The sequence below is a fragment of the Cryptotermes secundus genome, unplaced genomic scaffold (genome assembly GCF_002891405.2).
Source record: "Cryptotermes secundus unplaced genomic scaffold, Csec_1.0 scaffold967, whole genome shotgun sequence".
NCBI lineage: Eukaryota > Metazoa > Arthropoda > Insecta > Blattodea > Kalotermitidae > Cryptotermes > Cryptotermes secundus.
Genome location: NW_019731236.1, coordinates 219345 through 235144, shown reverse-complemented (window position 1 = coordinate 235144; position 15800 = coordinate 219345). Strand labels below are relative to the sequence as shown.

Below are 15800 nucleotides of genomic sequence, written 5' to 3'. Positions count from 1 at the left end.
CCCCCCCCTCCAGGAAGATTCCTGGTACTCATTTCTGTTAGAAGGTGATTCGACCCCAGGGCCATAGTGCGGCTGGAAGGATTAGGTCAATTGAAAAAACAATGAATTCATACGCGACCTTCCGGTTTGTAGTATAGTTCCTCAACCAACTACGGCACCGCGTGCCCCCAATTATATTCACATACATACTATAAATCTGTCCTTCTTACATTAAGATATAAATAGGCAAAGTACAGTAGTCCTTGTGCGATTTTTTTAATTAGACATGAAGCATGATGTTCTCATAGAGTAATCTGAACACAGACAACATTCTCTCTGATAACTTACTCCTTGCGAAGTGACTCTGAGCCAGTCCATGTTTACGTATCAATCCATTCAACGATTAGAGATGGGGCGGCCTGCAGAACTGCTAATTAAAACTCTCATAACCGTGGGCAACAGTAAATTAAAGTAAGACACTTGCATTCCAATGTGACAAGAATATTGTCACGTGATGGCGTGTGACTAGAGACGGGTTTTTGACTGATGATCGGATTTATTTGACTCTTTGATAGAGCGCCTGACTACATATTACAGTTCACGCCTACACATGCACTAGTGTCCACAGTCGGGTATTCATTGCCGCTGCTTGGTAACGCCTTCCAACGGTGGGCTTTCCCTTCGTCTGGGTTCCCGAAATGTTCCCGGTCCCAGCCACCAGCTTCTAACAACAGCTAAGAACGACTGAACCCCAGCAGTTCTCTGACTACAACTACTAACTGGTCCTACTTATAACAACTCGACACGCACCGCGTAGAAAACGTATTTCATTATTTTTGCATTCTCTTATTGCCGTGGAAGCATGCCTCTTTGCGTAGCCGTTACTTAGCAATGGCTGTTACGTAGTTGCTTATTTCGGGATCGTTGTCTTGTAACAGTTCTACATGCTACAATATTAAAGAAGACATGAAAGGTGTCCAGATGTTCATAATAATACATATCCAGTAGTAACGAAGATTCGTGGCTGATTTCTTTTTGGTCATTCAGCAACGCCGTTTCAAATTTAATAGTTCCAGAGCGTGAGTTGGACGAGAGGTTTCATGAACGACGAGTAGGTAGGGCCTACTATTCGGATGCAAATTTAAAGCACTGTTGGACCACCAACTTGGTCGGCTGGAACTGATCGCATCCACGAATTCCTTAGCCGATCGTTAAATAGAATATTTTATAAAATTTGGGATTATGCACTGCATTCGAATTTTAACATTAATTAAGTTGTTGAAAGGGCCGCGCCATAGCTCAAACGGTTAGTCGCTGGCTACCCACCGCGGCGGCCCGGGTTCGATCCAGGGTCTGGTCATGTGAGATTTGTGGTGGACAAAGTGACGCTGGGGCAGGTTTTCTCCGAGTACTTCGCTTTCCCCTGCCAGTCTTAATTCCACCAATTGCTCCACAATCACCCTTACCTATCATCTGAGGCTGGAACAATAGACCAGAAGTGGCCGCAGTACAAGGGATTTAGTCCTACCCCACTAGCAATAAAAAGAATGGGCTGGACGACCGAGGGGTCGGATTTCGAGTCCCGGCAGGGACAAGATTTATCTCTCTTCCACATCGTCCACACCGGCTCTGGGGCCCACGCAGTCTTGTATCCAATGGGTACCTAGGGCTTCTTCCCCAAGGGTACACCTTCTAGTAGCGCCGATGTCAAGAAAATGTGGATCTATACATCCACACCCCTATACGTCTTCACAGCGCAGTTCTTAATTAGTTAAGTACAGAGATAACTCTACTTTTTTTTAATCTACTCCCTACGTAACACGTAATAGTCACCACACCAGCTGTGTGGTTTCTCTACTCTCATCACTTCCAACCTCCAACAGCCTCATGTGAATTCTGCTGCCGAGTGGTTACCCACCATATTCGTTTGCAGTTCCTCTATCAGCTACGAAGTTGCTATTCTGAGTGCGGCATCTCGCAGCTTCCTCCAGCGTTGTAAACAAGTGCTAGAATGGTAATTATATTACGCAACGGCCGTTTCCTCCCACATCCCCTTCGAGTTCTCATTTATAATAATCTTCCCAGTCCGTGGCATGTGTATATACTATACGGCTAAGGGAAAGTACTTAGATAAGCATACAGACTATTGCTGGATCTGTGGTTCTTGCAGCGGTGACTGTGAACAGCACAATCAAATGAGTACCAAATGTTTCGATAGTTTGTATGCCTATACTCAAAATAACTCAACAACATTATATCTGTTATAAATGTATTTCGATTAAATTGTAAACATACATATTCTATAAACCTCTCGTGATTACTAAGACGTATATTTTCCACCCCACATTCCCTAAATATAATTTCTGTCGACTGAAAATTGTAGACAGTCAATAAATATTTCCGCGTCACAGAAATTTGGGCTGTATTTCAAAATTATAATACAGTATTAAGCAAAAATTATTCGACTTCACTGTGCGATAGAAGCCACGTTAAATAAGAATAATCAGCTTGGTAAAAGGCTTAGATATGAAACCTGTAATTTTAAAAGGTCAAGTGGTAACTCTGATTGAAGAGAGTTGTTTCTGAAATAAGGAATTATCTAGTATATTAATTATGTTTTAGTCAAGCTATTCACTCACCAGCAGAGTTGTCTGTGCATGGCCCTAGAGAGTAACCGATTGCATTCAAGAAAGTGAGTACTTCAGTTCACAAAGCTTCTGCTCGCACAGCCAAGTGTTCGTGGTTCTTCCCCTAAAGCGCCAGTACAACTGAAAACAGCGCCTTGAGATATTTGGGTGTGATCACTAAAATGACTGCCCTAGACTCCAGAAACGCATGACGTGTCTTTGTATTCTACAAATATACAGTGATCTCTTTATAATCTCACGTTTACATTAAGGGGTGTAAACTATCTGGTAGCATAAATTCCAAGCTCTAATATATGCTATGATCAAGAGTGTTATACTGCAACACAGGAACATCTGGAGTTAACTTCTAAGATGCTGATATAAACTAGTCTGAACGCCCAATTCATTACACTCTTACAAATTTTATTTGCCAAAATGTAATCCATTGTACAACGCTATAAACAAGCCAGGCTTCCTACAAAAAAAGAAGCAGACTTGCAGGAACATCAAAGACAGATCGTCTAAATGTATGTTAAATTGGTTGATAATTATAGAGTAATTACGCAGGAAATTGTCCATTGTTTGAATTACATTTAATTTATGTGGTAATTAGTAAACCCACAGTTCTTTGCAGTTGTGGGAATCGATCTGGAACCCTTAAAATACTAACACTAAATTGATATGGCTAGTTACAAGGTCCTACTGATTCTAGGTTCGAGTCTGATAGCCACCACTGATGTCGAATATGTAAAAACAATATGCATGAGCCAGTCGAATAATGGCCAACGCCAGACGGCAGAGAAGAGACATCGGTCGAAATACTGCACGAGAGTTTTAACTTATCTTGACGTACCGGTCGAATATAACATGTACTTTACTTGAAACTCAGGCCGCTCAGGCCGTGCTATAGCTCAGACGGTTAGTCGCCGGCTTCCCACTGTGGCGGCCTGGTTTCGCGCCCAGGTCATGTGGGATTTGTGGTGGACAAAGTGGCATTGGGGCAAGTTTTAACCTAGTACTTCGGTTTCCCTTGCCAATTCTCATTCCACCGACTGCTCCACAATCATCATCATCTATCATCCGAGGCTGGTACAATAGGCCAATCAGTGGCCGCCGTGCCGAGTGAACACAGTTGGACTCCACCCCCCACTAAGAGAATTTTTATGTAACCGCAGCAAATGATAATACAAATAAGGTAAGGTAAAATGGAGAAGAAATTACTTCATAAATCTGTGTAGCCCTATTCCAAACCGAGGTACAGCTTTGCAGTGTTGTCAAATGGAGAGAGTTAGACACAATAAATAATAATTACAAATAATGGGTTTGGCAGTATGTGGAAGGAAGTGTTTGAGATAGCAGCCCGGCATTTGCCTGAAGGGATAGGGAAGGGTCCGAGCGGCGATTTGAACCCACTATCTACTGACATCTGCCTACTCGACTGGGACGTTGTGTGTGATGTACTTCTACTTCGTATGCGAAAGACGGCAGGTTCGAATCTCGTGTTTTGTTCAAGTTCCGCCAACCTAGATACTGGAATAGGATATCTTGAAATAGGTAACGACAACTTTCTTCCACATCTAAATCATTATCACGTTGTATTTCCATTTTATCTATGTAGCCGAGAAATTAAGTGAATAGACCATATGCTCTGCCTCCTCCTATCTATCTACGTATAAAGCTCCGTAAATACATCCAGTCCTGCTATGTACCGTATACTGTGTTCAGCTCACTAACCTGCGTTACAGTCTTGTGAAAGCAATAGTGTTAATTGTATAGTAGTAGTAGTAGTAGTAGTAGTACGAGCAGTAAGAGTAGCAGCAGTAGTAGTCAGTAGTAACAGTACAAGCGGTAAGAGTAACAGTAGCGGGAGTAGTAGTCAGTAGCAATAAGAGTAACAGTAGTAGTAGTAGTCTGTGGCAGTAGCAGTATCATCAGTAATACTAGCAATGTCAGCAACAGTAGTAGTAGTAGTAGTAGAATATTTAACAAAGGCGCTCGTGATAGTGAAAAGTTAAGTGAAAAGGTGTTGAAGGTGGCCGTCGTGGCCTATTTCAAGGTATCAACAACGGAATTCGCCTTGGATTTAAAAAGCCGGCCGATATTCGAAAGGGCCGCCACCCCGAATAGAACTCAGAAATGTTAATTCTTCAGACAACTTGCTCAGTACATTCCATTCTCAAATCTTAAATTCTTCTTTGACCTTTCGACTTTCACTGCAAGATTCTTTTCTTCCGATGTCTTCTTGTTTTGTGAATCACATTTTCATGGTCGAAACTCAGCACTGCAACTACATTTGTGTCTGTTTTGTTGAATTCTAGGTTTCCCGAGCCGTGGTTTCTTGGAACCCGCTTCTCGCTGGTTCCCTTCTTAGTCTACGCTCCGACAATGGAGCTGGATGCAGACAGTTGCTCCGAAACTTCGGTGAACTTTTACAGTAACTAAGTGCATGGGGTTAATATTCTTTGCGAAACTTCCAGATTTTCATCTACTTAATGCAACCCAAGTTTCGCTGACGTATTCAGAAGAATCCTTCTCTAGACACCAACCCTTGGCAGATGAATCCAGTTCGAATTATCATATCCTATTCCTTTATGAGTCATGTAACGTTGTCCTCCCATCTACATCAAGGTCTCAGAAGTGGCTGTTTATTTCTAATATACGATATATGCGAGTAAACTTATTAGAATCCATGTAGGATTTGAGGCTCTCACAACGGTGGTTAAGAAGAGTTATGTCATCTAGGATATAACGCCGTGTAGCTCGTTCAAGACCAACCGACGTTTCAGCGGAACACGTCGCTCAGATCTTCTTGCCATTGTCAGGCTGGTTTCTTGCTAGACTTATTCTTCGACCCAGAAGATGGAGGAGACATAATCCTCCAAAACATCTGTTGACTTTCAACGGACTGCATGGCGTCATATCCAAGAATATGTAATTTTTCATTGGAATCCATTTATTTGTGCATTTTTTACTGTAGAAGGTTCTATAACTTCATTTTCTGACGCCTGAAGTGTATAAGCTTTAAATCCGGGATCAATAAGCTCATAATTAGAGAAAAGAATATATCTGATCGATCGTGCTTTACACTAGCGCCTAAATGCCTTCATCTGACTGATATTTGTGCTGGTACCAACACTCTCCGACGCAATTTGCATGAAAGGAAACAGATTGCTTCAGTGAGGGAATGTTTAGAATCATGGGCCGGCGTGGCTACAGAACAATGCATAGCGGCTGAAGCAGATGCTATCGTTAAACGTAGTAGAAGAACAATACAGACACAATAATATTGTTAGAATCATTTTTGACACTTATCATTGTTAAAGCAACATGGTACTGGCCTACCTTGAACAATGGGCAGTAAATAACGCAGCCCGCTACTTCATAAGAAGAACAGAGAACCAGGCTAAGGGCTGGATAAGAATAACAAAATCCAGCCCTTCAGATTGCTCTTCAAATGACGCATGGTCGCAGCGTGAACTCGTAATATTGGCACAAATAACATTGCAGGACATAAGTTTTCTCCTACGTGTAAATTTGAGTACTTGCTTATTTGGTAAATCTGGTATGGTTTGTAATATTTTAAAGATTAAGTGCAGTCGGTATAGCGACCGGCTATGGGCTGGACGGCCGAGGGGTCGGAGTTCGAGTTCCGGTAGGCGCAAGATTTTCTCCTCTTCAAGTCGTCCAGACCTGTTCTGGGGCCCCGCAAAACCTCCTATCCAATGGGTACCAAAGGCTCTTCCCCAAGGGTAAAGCGGCCGAGGCGTGAAGCTGACGACTCACTGTAATCAATGCTGAGTTAAAAAAATGTGTTCATCTGTACACCCACTCCGGAAGCTTCTTCATGGTGAAGTGCTTAATTAGTTCAGCACAGGGGCAAATTTACTTCACTCAAAGACTCGCGTGAAAATGTGCATATATCTTCTATTTTATGAGCCTTTTGGTAGGTTTCTGTGTACCTCTCGCATTAAAAACGGTTGGTATTGTTAGGCTTCAGGTCGTTGGAGCCCCTGTCCACCTCTAAGGGCGGTATAATGTAAACAGACACCCAGACTGAACATAACGTTCTGTTACATTTCCTATAATTATTATCTAACGGGGATGTGAGTCTTTATGTGAAGATCCAAGAACAGATTTATTCTTTATATGCTGTTTTTATCAACATACGTAAATTAAAGCATAATGGAGAGGTTGTTTGCATTTGTCCGACCTTCTGTATGTTTCACATCCAAAATATTGGCCACTTTATCAGTTTTTTTATCTTTTTACACAGTCGGCAGGACTCCTTGGAGGGGTCATCAGCCCGTTGCAAGGCCTGTGCCTACAAACACAGAATATACGCACACAATACAGACATCTATGTCTTGTTAGGGATTCGAAACCACGACCCCAGCTGTCGAGCAAGCGAAGACAGTTCATGTCTCAGAACGCGCGGCCACTGTGATCGGCAATTTAAATTTTGGGCCCTTCTATCATAGAGGCTTAACAAATGTTTAGTTTCACAAGTTATGCTATTCATTATATTGCCTTAACCCAGTGGTTCTCAAACTTTTTACCTCTGAGCCCCCCTGACAAGAGAAAATACTCTCAGGCCCCCAGCCTGTTTCTTTTTATCAAAATAGAAGTAATGCTATGTTTGACGTTTTATTCAGTTTATTTTGTGTTTTTCTACATACTATTTAGCAGTTTTTTACTCAAAATTAAAGTATCACAATATTAGGCCTACAATAAAAATTAGTTTAACACTTGCAATTAACCAAAATATGAACTGAAGTGAAACGATATTTAACTAACAAGTATTTAATTTGTTCTGCAAAGAAAATCAAACATTTAAGTGTCAAAGTTCAGTGTGATGGATAGGCCTGCTTTTGAGAACAAAGTTTATCCAAACGTGGCGTAATATCAGAAATGGCCATTCTAACTTCTTTAGCAATATTTAGCCTTGAACGATACTTTGACTTTATAGCTGCCAAAGCAGAAAAGCCTGTCTCGCATAAGTAAGCTGTTGCGAAAGGAATCAGGATCTTCAATGCCTTTTGGCTCAAAGTTGGGAATTCCTTGCCAATATGTATCCAGAACTCCAACAGAGACAATTCCTTAAATTTACTTTTTAATGAAGTATCGCTAGTGAGATCGATGGGTTGTTCTTGCTCATTTACATTCAGAGATCATGGCCCAGGAGCATTTTCGAATGGATTTTTAATCCAATTAAATTTATCAAAATCATTGCAAAAGTATTTTTCGAAATGATCTTTCAACATTATGAGATGATCAAGTAGGCAGCTTTTTATGTCCATTGGAAGCACTGGATTATCAGTGTCTTGTACCATTGACACCAGAGTAGGGAACATGCCTAGCATGTCACTTTCCATACTGTTTCTCCAGAGCTCTAATTTTCTCATGAATGCCTTCACTTTGTCATTCCAAGAAAGTACAGTTGCCTCATTCCCTTGAAGTGAAGTGTTGAGGATATTTAGTTTCTCAAATATATCTGTGAGGTAAGCGATTTTCAATAAAAAAAATCCTTGCTGCTGAAACTGTCTGCCAGTGAGTGATTTTCCCCATTTAAAAAACAGATCACCTCATGCCTCAGCTTAAACATTCTCTTTAGTACCTTGCCTCTTGAAAGCCATCGAGCATCACTAAAAAACAACAGAGCAGCGTGTTCAGCACCCATTTCCTCACACAGCATTTTAAAAATTCTACACTTCAGAGGATTTCAGAGGATGCGGCTGCTGCCGAACTATCAACGCTGTCTCTGGCATAAGCGTTTTATAATTGCCGGTAAAGAGAATAATTATTAGTTATTTTGAAATTCATGATAATTAAAGCCTGTACCCATCAAAAGTTTTTCTATATGTATTTTTATTTTTTGTTACTTTTCTAATTGATTTAGGAGAGTTTTAATTTTTATCTGTAGGAAAGTATGCTGCGCCCCCCTTTCAAGCCCTTCGCGCACCCCCTGGGGGTCGCGCCCCACAGTTTGAAAACCTTAACCTAATGAAGACAGTACAGAAAGAAATAAACAATCGACTCCACGATCAAGAAGCTAAATGATCCTTAGGTAGCGCAGCCACTGTAGTCGACAATTTAAGTTTCAAACGATACGAGTTTGCAGTGCAGTAATATAAAATGTTAAACCGTTACGCTGATGTTCGTCGGAAGGCAATTCTCACTGTGGTTACAATTAGATACACGTGTTTAAGCTGGTATGAGTGGTCACTGCTCTGTACATGTGATAGTTGATAAGATACTAAAATACCCACACAAACAAATATTTACAGAAAACTTAACTTCGTGATAATTCGCACGTTTATTTACTAGGCTTAATTTTGATTACTTTTCCTTGTATTATATCATTTTAGTTTCTTCAGTTTGTAAGCATTAAAATCGCTTTATTATCCGTATATTGGTCTTATTTTATTTTTCTCTCCTGTTAACGCTAATTTTAGTTTGTCTTGGAATTATTAATTTACTGCCATCATATAGAGTGTCATATCTTGTATTTTGTTTTTCAATTATTTTTGTGTATTTCTATGTACTCGTGTTAACTTTGTAATTGGCATCTGTGCTGTTAAGTTACACGTAAATAAACATGAATTGAATTGGATTTAATTATTCTTAAGGTGGAGGGCTTAGGATTGCAGACGTTGCGAATGGGGAGACATCGCCTCGCTTCACATTCTTACGCAAGTTTACCTTGGTTCTAAATTCTGCCTTTCTGTTTTGGAAATTGTTGGCCTCCGAGTTCCTGCTCGGTACATCACAGACTTTGTACTGTTCTGTCTGCTCTTCATGTAGACATTATCCCTCTGCTCGATGTGCATCAGCTGCTAATGTTGTCTGCAGGGACGTTGACATATTCGGGGCCAGGAACGTTCTCCTTAACCGTTTTTTATAATATGGTATAATTGCTATTACTTTTATTATCATTATTATGTATGTATGAATGAATATCATCTTTTCTCGCCGCATAATGGTATAACCATTGAACATATATTTATTTTACTTTTCTTAATTGTTAATGATAAGTTACGTCTTTCATGGAATTATTATTATCATATAAACTGCCTTATTTTACATTTTCTCTCTAAGTTTTTTGTTGTTTCTTTCAACGTACTTGCGCTAACTTTGTAATTGGCCTATGGACTGTTAAGTTTGCACGTCAATAAACAAGAATTAAATTAAATTTCGGTTTTCTGGAAGTATCCAGCAGATACATTTTTTTCAATGGCTTTCCAGACGATTCAGGGCCCTGGCCTCTCATTCAGTTCCTTAATCATTTTTCACAGACGGTAGGGCTCCTTGGACGAGTGATCAGCTCGTCGCAAGGCCTCTACCTAAACACAGGACAACACAAACACAGAATAAACGCATACACACACCAAACATCCATGCCCTGATTTGGATTCGAACCCACGATCCCAGCGTCCGAGCGAGCGAAGACAGTTCATGCCTTAGACCGCGCGGCTACTGTGACCGGCCTGACATACATTCAGGCTTATCCATATTAATTTCATTAATATCTACATATAAAGTATTTTGCTGTAGTGTTGGCTATGACTTCTGGTGATATCTAGTATTGGTTCAGACATGTAAAGGCAAAATTTTATATGCTCATATTAAATTTGTTACACTTGATGGACCCTACAACCCATTCACGTATTAAGAATTGTAACGGCTATAGATGTACGAGGGGGTACCCAAAAGAAACCGAACTTATTTTTTTAAACTTATTTATTCAAATTTTAAGCACAAACTTTCAATTCCCTTCAAAGTACTCTCCACTTACACTAATACACGTGTCTAGTCTTTTATTCCATTTTTCAAAACATTGTATAAATTCATCTTTTGATATGCTTGACAGCGCCTCCGTCGTTTTTTTCCGTCGCCTCAGCAACATCAGCAAAACGCTGAAAAAAGTTTTGATTATTTCGGGACTCTTCTTTCAAAGCACAGCACGCTTCCACGCGACCTTGTTTTTGTTCAGCAGTCAGCAGTCGTGGCACGAATTTCGCAGCCACCCTTTTCATTCCCAAATCTTCTGTCAAAATTCGCTGAACTGAGCTCCAAGTCACTCCCGACAGCCCACAATTTCTTCAATGGTCCGTCATCGATCTTCCTTGATGATTTCACGAATTTTTTTCAACATTTTCATGTGTTCGGGCCATTGCAAAAACGACGATCATACAGAACAGTTGTCACTATAAACTCTGCCGAAACTAGTCCTTACCTTCTGAAGCAACGGTAGTCGGCTTATCAACTCAAGAATGTTAGCTCTATGCGCTCATAGCGGCAAAACGCGGTACTACAAAAGCTCTGCCCACAAAAAAAAATTAGTTCGGTTTCTTTTGGGTACCCCATCGTATTCTGTAAAGAGAGGCCACGACTGTTTCTACCCCACTGTTCATAGTTCACACTACAAAGGGCCACTGTATCCTTCACTGCCATTTAGTAGAAGTGCGGGAGATAAAATCACAGAAGTGAAAACAAAGAACGTGTTTATCTTCACAGGAACGTAAGTAGCACAAAGAGCAAATCGTGCTGCAACGTGTAGAAAGAGACTGTGTTTTAATGATGTTATAACGTTTGTTGTCATATCGGAAGGACAGCATAGATAATGGTGTAACTGAAGTAAGAAAAATGAAGCGAAGCTATTTTGACGTATCTTAAATAATTACATCTCCATTATCTTCTCGTAACCCGGGAACTGCGCGACATGGAAGGGAGAATCATACAACTTTGTTGACCGGTTCACTGTTCTGCGCTTCATGGCGACCGGTACACCGCCGGCATCGAGGCGCATACGAAATTTTCCGATGAATCAATATGTTCGTTGGCCGATAACGTTAGGAGTGAAGTAGTTGCAATTCAGAGATCACAGAAGTGTTGAGAATGTTGTCCTACACGTAGCAATTCCTCGCACCGGCAGAAGGCGTTCTGATTTACCCTTTGAAAGCTGTTCTGCAGGAATACTTGCAATTTCCCTACGAATATATTTAGTTCATGTTCCGATCGGGGATTACTGTTGTAAACGTTGACTTTCAAACACCCTCCGAAGAAGAAATCACAAAGAGTAAGATCAGGTGAACGTGCGGGCCAAATACTACTGCTGACAATTCTGTCCCTGAAGACACTGGACAGAGGCCACGTTGATACTGTATATGTGCAGTGTGGGCAGTAGCTGAGTCCTGCTGAAACCAGACATGCAGTATTTCTTCTTCTGATAACTCTGGAAGGAACTGCCCAAGAATGGGCTGTACACACAAGCCCAACAATCCTTCTTGCACTTACGGAACACCAGACGGCAAATTTAACTGGATGGAGCACCAAGTATGAAGGGGTAATCCCACAGACCTATACACTTACAGAGATTACGCATTAAATTTTCAAACACGTGTGGACCGACATTTGTCACCTCTAATAGACTACCTAAAGGTTATAAAAAGGTAAAGTTTTCCTTATGCTTAACTAATTAAGCACTACGCTTTGAGACGTGTAGGGGGCTGGAATCTTCCTACTATACATAAATTAAATTTTGTACCCATGATACATATGTAATGGCCGTCTTGTAGTGCACTCAATTTCATATGTCCCTTCTTACTACATGTTTCGGCAACATAGTGCCATCTTCAGGTTCGTTATTTACGCTAAGCTATTACATTGTTTGCCATCTTGTGTCTTTCATAAAATTATTTAGAAAGTACATTATTCGTCAACCATAATAAAATTTGTATATACTAAAACTTGTTAAGATTATTCATCTATATGTCTAAATTCAAACTCGCGTATAGTATGGTTCGTCCACATGGGAGTCCTTCCTTTTTGGCTGCGAGCAAAAAGGAAGGACACATCACAGACACAGTACATACAGAAACGACTCCCATAGTGGACGAACCATACTATACGCGAGTTTGAATTTAGACATATAGATGAATAATCTTAACAAGTTTTAGTATATACAAATTTTATTATGGTTGACGAATAATGTACTTTCTAAATAATTTTATGAAAGACACAAGATGGCAAACAATGTAATAGCTTAGCGTAAATAACGAACCTGAAGATGGCACTATGTTGCCGAAACATGTAGTAAGAAGCGACATATGAAATTGAGTGCACTAAAAGACGGCCATTACATATGTATCATGGATGAAAATCAGTGCAACAGGACGCTAAAATATAACATTATAAATTTTGTACAGCAGGATTGGCTGGGGTATTAAAATGTTTCCATACGTAAGCTGAAACAGCAATTTGGATTTAAATGTAGCTGCAAAAGACAGGCCGGTCACAATGGCGGTCTAAGGCATGAAGTGTCTTCGTCTGCTCAAATACTGGGATCGTGGGTTCGAATCCCACTCGAGGCATGGATGTCTGTGTGCGTTTATTCTGTGTTTATGCTGTCCTGTGTGCAGGTAGCGGCCTTGCGACGGGCTCATCCCCCGTCCAAGGAGTCCTACCGACTGTGAAAGAGCAAGAAACTGAAGAAAAAAAAAACTTCCAAAGTCCAAACTAATCGCTGCAGAACCATTGATAGTGAAAGACAGACAGAGAGAGAAAGACATTGTGATCGATGTCCCTAACACCATCAACTGCTGAAACAATTTCGCCGATTATGATATCAGTAATCCAGTCGGCCGTATGCATAGACAAGCTATACTAACTGAGATGATCTCGCTCAATTTATCTTGTCTGTTTGCATTCTGTCATTAATCACGAACCGTATCTAATTACATGAGGTCACAGCTAATGCTGTAAGCCTCCATGCCAGCCTGATACAGAATCTCAATCATGCGCGATCCTAGCTAAATTAAATAATATAGCTGTGTACAGAACCCCAACTTGACGAACTAACAATACAGCTACTCATGCGAAACGTGTCTAATATACAGGTCACGAGCTTCATGCTACTTGAATCTGAAGAATCTGTATAAACGTTCCAACTTCATCTAGTCAACGATATTGACCTTTTCAGGTATATGCCACAAGTTTTTAATTAAAAGTCCTTCAAATATATGTAAAAAATATAGCAATGCCATAAATATATTTATTGAGAATGATGATTTGATATCGGAGACGGTTCTATGTTTTGGTGCAACAAATATCCTCCATCTTCAGGGTCGAAAAGTAAGCCAAGCAAGAACCCAGCAGATGGAAGCTGCTTCTGACTGATTCTGCTTCTGCCTGCATCTGCTGGGTTCTTGCTTGGCTTTTTTTTTATTATTGCTAGTGGGGTGGGACTAAGTTCCTTGTACTGGGGCCACTTCTGACCTATTGTACCAGCCCCAGATGATAGGTGAGGGTGATGTTGGAGCAATTGGTGGAATGAAGATTGGCAGGAGAAACCGAAGTACTCGGAGAAAACCTGCCCCAGCACCACTTTGTCCACCACAAATCCCACCTGACCAGACCCCGGGATCGAACCCGGGCCGCCGCGATGGGAAGCCAGCGACTAACAGCTTGAGCTATGGCGCAGCCTCTTGCTTGGCTTACTCTTCGACCTTGAAGCACAGCAGATTTGTTCCTCCGAAAACGTTGACCCCACTTCAGGCTACACGGCGTCAAAACCCAAAATTTTTAAAAATATTTATGTTTACTCTTCTATTACATAAAAAGTAAAAACTGTTAAACAGGTTATGTCCTTAAGGCCATAATTGAGGATGTAAGCCCCAGGGCCCCAAAGCACACTTGGTAAACCTCTGTAAGAAGGAGAAAATAGCGTAAGTAGGGCAGGTTTGTCTAAGATGTAGCACGACTCGCAGAAGATCGCTGAGGTAAAAGTAAAAAAAAAAATAAAATTGTACCTGTGCTTAACTAATTAAGCACTACGCCATGAAGGCTTAAGGTGGAGTGGATATATAGATCCACATTTTCTTGTCTTCGACACTAGCTGGAGGTGAGTGGTCAGCTTCACTCCCCGGCCGCTTTATCCCTGGGGAAAGAGCCCCCGCTAGCCATTGGATTGGAGGTTGGGTGGAACTCAGAACCGATCTGGACGACGTGAAGAAGAGAAAATTCTTGACCCGCTGAGGTAGCAGCTACAAAATAGTACGTAACTACAGCAGCTGTTCATTAGGACATTAGGAAACGCTCTCATCGGAGGTCTCAGCCGATATAAGCCTAGGTCGGTTAAGAAACACAGAAATTAGTCAAGCGGCCAGAGACTATGCTGGCCAACGGTATACTGAGTAAGCAAGTTTAATCGGTTGGTGCAGAAATCGTTATTAGTCAAGGTAAGACTAGTCAAGGCCAAGAATCTTCAGCCAGCGCCATCGAACAGCCCGCACTCTACTCTTCGCAAGCCATCTCTATCACACCAGGTACGTCCAGGCCGAAGAACTTGGGAAACATATTGGCGACTACTGTAGGTAAACGTATGTGATTAGGTGAAATTAATAATAAAGCATACAGCCAACCCCGTGTCTTCAAATTATTACAGAACCCCGTTCGGAAGAGTCCATGGCAATGCAAATGTTATAGTATTAATAATTTAGATTGCACCCTCTCCTCAGTCCTCGAAACCAGACTCTCTTGAAAGGACCCTGCAGTTCGTAGTACTACCCCTTCTGACAGGTCAGTCGACTACTGGGGCGGAGAATAGTGGAGTGACCGTTATGGACAGTGAGATAGGATACAATGCTCAGCTACAAGAGTGGATGTAGCTCCGGTGAAGACGTACATGAGATAATACCAGTCCCTTATACAACTACAGTTGTCGGTGTCATCTTCACGGAGGTATGATCATGGCAGAACATAAATAATAACAATTTCTTTTGTTATATGAGAACAATCTGCAATGAGAGTCACTATTTCACGCATCTTTATCACTTCAGACATTTCTACACGCATTTCTTTATATACGCTTATGGACTGCTACATGAGACCCATCTTGTTCAGAATTTTCGAGAATACAGAAGCAACTAACACTGACCGATATAAAGAAGCCACTATAGTAGGCCGGTCTGCTTATACACATACAAAACTGGATAAAAATAAATTATGCCTCATATACAAATGAGAGAATGCCATGATGCACGGATAGTGCCAGCATTTAAGGTGTACGAAGAACAGAAACTTTCCGTATCCTACAAGTATTTACTATCAGCCCAAATAAAAATCAGAATTGGGACGTCAACTGATGCGACGGAGAGGCCAGTAGGAACAGTATTATACTGAAGTTTTACACTTCTA

The 15800-nt window shown here is 41.0% G+C and overlaps 1 protein-coding gene across 2 annotated transcripts in view; it reads right to left on the bottom strand.

Annotated features, from left to right (window-relative positions):
* LOC111866625 (multiple C2 and transmembrane domain-containing protein) overlaps positions 1 to 15800 on the bottom strand; it is a 227876-nt gene that overhangs the window by 129708 nt on the left and 82368 nt on the right. The gene's annotated exons all lie outside the window — the stretch shown is intronic.